Source organism: Durio zibethinus, chromosome 24, assembly GCF_047325235.1.
Source record: "Durio zibethinus cultivar Kanyao isolate XHJ-2024 chromosome 24, ASM4732523v1, whole genome shotgun sequence".
Classification (NCBI taxonomy): Eukaryota; Viridiplantae; Streptophyta; class Magnoliopsida; order Malvales; family Malvaceae; genus Durio; species Durio zibethinus.
The window spans coordinates 5,702,522-5,712,043 of record NC_143185.1 but is presented as its reverse complement, the minus strand read 5'-3'; positions in this window follow the sequence as shown (position 1 = coordinate 5,712,043).

Sequence of the window (9,522 nt, the reverse complement as noted above, 5' to 3'; positions counted from 1 at the left end):
TTGATAACAATTTAAGAATATGTTCTCCATTAAAAATTTACATAAAAATAACTATTGTAACTTTCTAGTAATTTCATCATAAAAAAATTTAAAGTTTTATGCAAGATACAAATTAAATATGATCCTTTTTTTAAAAATCAATAAAATCTTTGACAAGATTTTACCTTAAAAAACCCTATTGGCATGATTTTTTTTTCAAATATTTATTTTAATTCCTCTTATTTTTTAGTAAGATTTTATTTTCAAAATTTTATTTTAAAAACCTTCAATATTTTAGTAGAAGTTTACTCCTAAAATTTTATTATAAAATCCTCTAATATTTCGGTAATATTCCATGAGTTTTATTTTCAAAAATTATTTTATTAAAAACATTTATAATTTAAACAAATTAATAATAATGAAAAATTAATAATAATGCAAAATAAACAAAATAAAGTATACCAAAAATTAGAGCCGATCACTGCAGTTCGGCTCAAAATCAGCTCAATCAGTGGCTACAAAATGGCTTGAAGAAAAGCCAACATCTGGATAGAAGCGGCTAGCCTCAGCTTGGTCCAATGGATTGGTTCGGCTCTGCAACTGCTCCGGGTTACATATGGACCATGTCATTAAGCGGGTTCAGGCATGGGTTAAGCCGATCCAGTCTGTCTTCTTTTGTCCAAAACGCTGAGTTTTGAAGGCACCATAAATTCCAAAAAAGAATCCTCTTTTTACATTTCTCACATTCTTATTTTTCTAGAACTCGCGTCTCTCTTCGTTCAAACCTCCCAATAACAACGACGATGAAAACCCAGAAACCGACCGTCTCGACCGCAGCCCCACCGTGCGCAACCACTGGCCACCGCTTGGCTCGCCAGTTTCCACCCAAAAGCCTCCACAATCTTCCTCTTCACGTGCTAAATACCTTTATTCAATTGGCTTTCCCTAAGACTGTTCCTAATATCCTAGATCTAAATCACTACTTTGCGAGTTTCACCTTTTTCTACCATTGAGGCTGCCCTGAAATCGCCGTCGCTCTTTTGTCTTTCTCTATTACTCCATCCTATAACCAAGGTTTAAAACGATGACAAAAAAAAATCGAAATCTTCAGTCGCCGATTCTACCTTTTGCTGTTGGCATTCTCTACCAACTCCCAACTCCGGTTCTATTCAAAACACCAAAAAACCCTTGACCCAAAACTCCTAATGGATCAAAACCCTAAAAGATCATTCACGATTTTTTTTTGGGGGATGTCTATAGTTTATTGCTAGACTCCGGTTGGTGTTTCTAGGTTTGAATTTATGCTTGCTGGGTATGGGTAATTCTGGGTTTGTTAATTGCATGGCTCTGAATTGCTGGGAATGTATCTTGATTATCTTTGCTGTGTGGTTACTTCTGTTGGGAATTGCTATGGGCTGTGGCAATGGGGTTTGGTTTGGTTAGGCTGATGAGGAATTGGGGACGGTAGAGTAGATTTTTTTGTTTTCATATTTTCTTGTTCTGAATTTTCGTTCAATTCCCTGTTTTTTCAATTGTCTCGTTTGAATCACTCTCGATTATTCGTCTATCTTTGTGCTGATTGTTGCCCCTTCTTCTTTATGATTCTTTATAGGGCATTCATCCAATTGCAATAGAACTCCAAATCAATTAGAATTTTAGTTACGTTAATCATTGCTTCAATCTCAAAATAATCGCATAACTCTATCCGAACCCAGTTCGAATTTTTCTCCATAAAATTTAATTCTTGCCATTTTTTTTAATTTTATATTTTTCTGATTTCCAAATGAAAAAAATAAATATAAAAATAAAGATAGAATGTGAAAATTCAATATCAAAATCAAATTATCATTGGACTTATAACGCAAATCAATCAAGACTTAATTGGACAACTAAGGCCCAAAAAGAAATTTAAAAACTCATATTTCAATGAATAAAAATTTAAAAGTAATTTGGAGATTCAAATATTTTAAAAGATTTCAAATAAAAGAAAGTATTTATAGTTGTTTATTTTTATTTATTTTTTATGAAATAAGAATTATGCGACATTTATTATGTTTGGGTCTAATTTGCCCAAAAAATAAATTAAGAGAGATTTAAAAGTTGTTTGGGTTTAATTTGCGCAAAGAACAAATTAGAAGAGACTCAAAGGTCTTTTAGATTGAGGTAAACTATTTTGAAAAGATTTAAAAGTTAAAGTCATGACTTAGATGAGAAGTTTGATAATGAAATGATTTAGATTGAATAAAAAAAAATTAAGATGACTAAGAATGAGTTAAAATCTGAAAATGAAATGATTTGGATTGAAAGTCATGAAGATGATTTTATTTAAGCAAAAGTCTAAACAAGAAATGATTTGGTTTAAGCTAAAGTCTAAAAATGAGATTATTTGCACTAAATCAAAGCGAAAAAAAAAAAAAAGATTTAGATTGAGCTAAAGTTAAAAATAAATTCAAAGATCTCAAAAATAATATCTAAAAATTTTGTAAATAATACTGAAAGATTTTAAAAATTATGTCTAAAAGGTTTGCAAATCATATTCGAAAGTCTTTGAGATTATGTTTAAAGGTCTTATAAATCATATTAGAAAGTCTTTAAAGATTATGTTTGGAGATATTTGGATATTATATCTGAAAATTTTATAAATTATTCTCATCTTAAAAAAAAAAAAATTCTCCTCAAGAGACAGAGACTGTGAAACTTTAAAAATCAACAATTTTTTTCTTTATTTGCTCACTTAATTGGGCTTTTTAAAAAAAATTATATCATAGGCCAACTAAAATTGAGTAAAACTTTTTTTATACGTCAGTTAAATTAGACTTAAATCTTATCTTATGCCACATAAATTAGACTTAAATATTTTTTTATGTCAGTTAAACTGGTCTTAAATCTCATTAGTACCAGTTAATCTAAGTTTAAAAATTTTGTCATGTTAAAAATTCTCAATATTTTATTCACCGTTCCTTAGAAACCTTGTTTCATTTTCCTTATCTCCAATATCAAATCTCTCTTTTTTTTTTCTTCACCTCAATGTTTTGTAAAAATACAAATGTCATGAACGCAAATCTCTCATATCTAGAGTGCATATGTAAACATTTATCTAATCAATATAAATGCAAATGCTTTCCACCAAATGCAAATAACAATGTCTATCACATATTCTTTCACCAATGTAAATGTCTTATTTCAAGGATACAAATATAATGATCCATGCAAAAAAATGCAAGTACAATAATATAAATAATTCATATACTTGCTATTTAATGCAAATGCATGATCTAAACAATACTGCAAATGCAATGTCCTAAACAAAATTTAGAAACTCATGAAATGATTCAAATACATGATGCAAGCAATGATGCAAATGCCATATACAAAACAAGGATTTATGTACCAACCAAATGATACAAATGCATGATTCTGACAATGATGCAAATGCCATATTCAAAACAAAGATTCAAATGTTTATTAAATGATGCAAATACAGAATTCTAACCATGATGCAAATGCAATTATCATAATAAAACATTTTCTTTACCCTGAAAAATCACTCTTGTCATTTTGGTCTAGAAATCATTTGTCATCCATTTTATCAAAATGTAAAATTCAAATTTAAATGTTAAAAAAAAAAACTCATAAAGAATCACAACAATAATTGCCTAGAATAATCAAAAGAAACTTTTTTTGTTTCATTTCTTGAAAATATTCATAATAAACAACAAAAAAATTTTCCCCCACAAAACTATTTTCCTTAAAAAAAAAATCAATTTTCCACATATGATTAAATCTCTCTAAACTAATGATTACTACCTAAAATGAATGTGATGAATCACAACTTGGTCTTTCTCAATGGATAAGATGGTTTGCCAAATTAGGTTTCTTTTATCATGAGTGTTTTTAGATGAGAAAGAGAATATCAATGTTTCTTCATCTAGGCTCACAAATAAAAGACAAGTTCTCTAAAAATCAAATTTTCACAAAAAGGTTTTGAAGCATAATCCATTTTGGGACTCTCATAACTTTTTGATGTGGCATTTTGACCAATGTTAAGATAAACTATAACAAACTTAAAATTTTGGGAAATTAAAGAAAAATAAAGGTCATATTTTAGAAAAAAAATCTTCAAAATGAGGTTGATCGTTTTAGAAAAAATCTTCAAAGAATCATGGGAGTTTATTTAAGAAACTGTTAGGAAAAATGCAAAATACAACTATATTGATTCACAATTGAAAAATAAGTTTAATCAATTAACATTTCCTTATAATCATTTCAAGAAGTTGTGACTTGTGATTAGAGTTAGATATGAAGCTAACATTGAAAAAGTTATTATTGTGGAGGGAACATGAAATGTCTATATGTTGTGAGTTCTTAATAATTCAATAGTGCAAATATTTATATATTTTAAGTTTTTATTTTAATGATATATATTTATTTATATTTATATAGGTTCATAAAATGGCTAAAAGATTTTTAAAAAAAGGTTGCCCATTATATAACAAAATTGTGTGATTATTTATGGAGATACTTTTGCTATTGGATCAAATGATAGATCTTTTTCACTTAATCCATTGGATAGTGATGAGGAGGGGGCAAATCTTACCTAATGTTGTCATTGCTTATTATGTGGTGCATAATTTTATTACAACACATGGGATTCAAGATAATATGTTTATGATATGTTTGGTATATAAGATTATAATAGGATAGGATAAGATGATATTATAAATAGGATTAGATTAAATAATATTATCTTATCTTGTGTTTCATGTGTGCAAAGATTGTGATAGGATAATTTATTTATTGGTTAAAATTATATTTCCTTAAAATTTATACAATTTAAATATTAATATAATTTTTAAAGATATAATAAGACATGCAAATTCAATCTCATAGATTAAAAATAATCCTTTTCATTTTGAGAGAATTTAATCATCATATACCAAGAAGATACTAATCCTCCTTATAATTTTATCCATTTTCTTTAGATACAAACCAAATGTAATATAGAATGATTATTATCCTATCCTGTTAATTTTCTTATACACCAAATATAACCTTAAAAAATATGAGAACAACAATCTTATAATGGATAACAATTATGAAACAAAAATTGGCTTACTTAACGTCTTAAGAATTATGACTTTATTACGGATTTCATAAATGCCATGGGAATTCCCTTGAAACATCTCCCCCATTTCTCCATGGATTTTGATAGCTAGTTCACATCTAATTATAACTCAATGGTTTTGAGTCTACTATATCTTGTATCCCTTAGAATGTTATATCCCTTTCACTGATATGGCTTAGAAGAAATAAGCTTATCTTCCAGTAGACCTCTGAAATGATGAATTGCTAGCTCACTACCAAAATGTGTGTTGGTGGTATATTTAGCTCAAAATTTGATTTAGGGTGTGATAATGTTTAGTTTAATTTTAATTTAAATAAATTAATACATAAAATAAAACAATTTATATTATTAATGAAATTATCTTTGTTATCGAGTCTGATTATATTATATTCATATTAAAGTTTTTTTTTTGGACATTTCAATCTATATAAAAAATGCATATATTTTTTTTTAATTTTATCCAATTATAAAAAATGATAATCATATATATATATATTATATTACAACATACATAATTACTAGATAGTATTTGCTGACATAAACGCTTATGTGAATAGTTTCTTTTTTCGACATGTAAGATAATTTTTAAAATATCTCATTATGATGACATATAAGATATTTATTAATTTTAAATTATTTATAAAAAAATATATTTAAAAATTATTAAATTATCTAAAATTTTAAAATTTAATCAAAAACCAATTTAAATTATAATAAAATTCTTTTCTCTTGTACATTACCTCATCTCAATTTAAAACTAATTTTAAAGTAATTTATTTTTTTCAATTTATCTAAACTTAACATAATTATTTAAATTTATTACGATTTTTAAAAATATTATTTAATATCTTTAATATTTTTGATAAATAATTCTTACATTATCTCCAACTTTTAAATATATTAGTTATAAATAAAGATAATTTTAATAAATAATCCAACAGTTTTAAAAAATATATTTAGATATATCTGAATTAAAATAAAATTTAAATTTAAATCAATATTTGTTAGACTTTTAATATTAATATTAATATTTTAAGAAAATGTGACAAAAAGAGATATAAATACTAGAATAACTTCAGAAAAGCCCTCATTGTTGATAGTTCTTAGTTATATAGTTTTCCTAATGTCTCATAAAACATCTAAGTTGAACGTATTTTCCCTACTATTAATTTAATCTCTCTTTTTATTAGTTTATTCTTGCTATAGGAACTATCATGCTTTTTTTTTAATGATAAGTAGTATTTTACTAAACATACTATTCATTGAATCAGGTAAGATTTTGTTTTTCAAATCATTTATAATATTTCTTTTTTCTATTTCTCAATTCATAATAAATTTAATTAGAACTCACTTAAATTAATATCTTTTTTATTATGATTTAAAGGCAAATAAAAAAATAAACTCGATAAATTTGTTTCATTTATTTATGCAAAAGATGAAAATGTTAAAATGGAAAAAAATATTGGAAAAGTTCATAGACGATTTATATATTTTTTAAGTAGAACTCAATGATTACAACTTTTTTCATGAAAGTTCAAGATTGATTGTTACACATATTTATGAGATACTTTATATAGAAGAGAGTCAATATTTACCTAAAAAAATACAAAAGGTAAGTAGTTTAATACATTTCATTAAAACCTTTGGCCAATAATTTTCTTAAATAATTGTTTATAATTTAATATTATTACTTACTCAAAATTTAAAGCTATTTCATTTCAATTTTTACAAGAACATAATTCTATATTATATGTTAACTTCAAAACAATTGAAAGACATAAATATTTGGAAAGCCATATAAATGCTGAAGATTATGATATTACTGAAATTCTTTAAAAAAATGTACACTTAAGTAAGTTATTTAATACTATTACTTACTCAAAATTTAAAACTATTTTATTTCAATTTTTACAAGAACATAATTCTGTATTAGATGTTATCCTTAAAACAATTGAAAAACACAAATATTTGGAAAGCCATATAGATGTTGAAGATTATGATATTATTGAAACTTTTTAAAAAATGTACACGCAAGTAAGTTATCATGTATATTATTTAATATTTAAAATCATTATTTCTCTTAAATAAATGAAACTTATATTAAAATTACATAAACCTGTAGGTAAATTTGTAGGTGTATAAAATTAATAAAAGAAGTTGGAGATAATGCAAATTTAATAAAGTTCATTTGAAGAGATAAGATTTTTAGTTTCTATTTTAATATTTTGTTGGTGTACTTAACAATGTTATTTACAATATCTTTTGGATATTTTTTCTTCCTCTAATATTATTTATTGTATATTTTAAAGTTTATTAATTTTTTAATTTAAATTTTTATTTTTATTATGATTTGATATTTTAATTATATTATTTATATTTTACATACATTTTGAACATGTAAATAGTTTAATAATATTAATTTTTATTTTTATTTAAATTTAAATAAAATAAAAATAATTCGTGTATAACATGAATAAGGAGCCAGTATAATGATAATTCAATCTAAACCATTCAAACCAAAATTAGGTTTTGCGTCACTACATATTATATGTGGTGAATTAATCTTATGATTAGATTGCCATGCGATCAAATTTGGATTGGATCATCAAGATTTATCCTTGGTTTTACAATAGTAAAAATCTCAAAATGCTCCCACCAAAATAATAGGTCTTATGAGAAATTAAAGCAAACGTGGCATCACCTAATTGGTTGTATCATGCCATATTTAGTATCCCACATAGGGTTGGCAACGGGTTGGGTCAGGATGGATTTTTGCTCGCTTCGAACCTAATCCAACTTTATAATCATAAAACTTGAATCCGACCTAATCCGATATTGTATAAATTGTACTCGACCCGAGTCGACCCGAAATTAATAAAATATTATTTTTTAAAATATAAAATATTATTTTTTAAAATATAAAATATTATTTTTTAAATATAAATATATAAATATATAATTATATATAAATAAAAAATTAAAAAAATAATTTAAAAATAATTTTTATTGTAATATTAGGTCAGGTCGAATTTTCAAAAAATAATTTCGACCCGACTTGATCTGAAACTCGATTTAAAAAAAAATCGATGAGATCAGGTCGAATTGAAACTTGTCGGGTTCGGGTTGGGTTGCCAACCCTAATCCCACAGGACAGTGAACAGCTTTATGCAATCACTTTTGCCAATGCAACGACATGTCATTTGTCCACACCAACACACGTGCAAAATAAAAGCATAAATAATCACCTGTGTTCTCGCCCTCCTAACCTTTATTATAGGGGCATTTCATAAAATCTTAAATTTTGAAAAAAAATATAATCATTGAAAAAGTATAATACTTAATTTTTATTTTTATTTTTAGGATATTCTGTATTTAGATTTACTCGTTTAGTTCGAAGAAATTCATATATATTAATTTTTAAATAATTATCATAATCTTTTTAATATATATGATGGTAACCTTTTATTAGTTTTTATTAATAATAAATATCTAAATAACAAATAATACCTTTAACAACAAAAAAAGATAAATATTTTATTTGATTGCTATTTTTATTTATAAAAATCATCATTAATAATATGTTGAGTTATTTAAAGCGTTTTTGGTTGAAAAATACCTTAAATTTAATACGTTTTTGGTTTAAAATTGTCTTAAATAAATGTCATTTAAAAAATATGAGAGAATTATTTAAGGTATTTTTGTCCAAAAATATTTTAAATAATCTCTAATATTTTTTTAAAGAAGACTAAAAATGTCTTAAATAATATTCTTTAATTTTTTAAAGCATATTATTTATGATGTTTTTGACCAAAGATGTTTTGAATAATCTTTAATAATTTTTTAAAAGGGATTATTTAAGGTGTTTTTGGTAAAAAACGTCTTAAATAATCTCTAATATTTTTTAAAAGGGATTATTCAAGAATTTTTTAACCAAAAATATCTTAAATAATCTTTAATATTTTTTTAATAGGGATTATTTAAAGCGATACCTTTCACTTTTTTGGACTATGTTATTTAAGGTTTTTTTTTTTTTATTGAAAATACCTTAAATAATTTTTTCATTACTATAAGATTTAAGAGATAAAATATAAAAAAAAATAGAGTAACTCAGTCAATTAGAGTATATAGTTATTAACCATAAGGTTGTAGGCTTGATCATTCCTTCTAGAGTTTTAATTTTTTTAAGAGAATTATTTAAGGCATTTTGGTAAAAAATACCTTAAATAATATCTTTCAATTTTTTAGACTATATTATTTAAGGAGTTTTTGACTAAAAATATTTTAAATAATCTTTTTCATTACTTATAAGATTTAAGAGATAAAATATAAAAAAAATTAGAGTAACTTAGTTGGATAGAACATATGGCTATTAATTATAAGGTTGTGGGTTCAACCCTCTTTTTAGCATTTATTTTTTG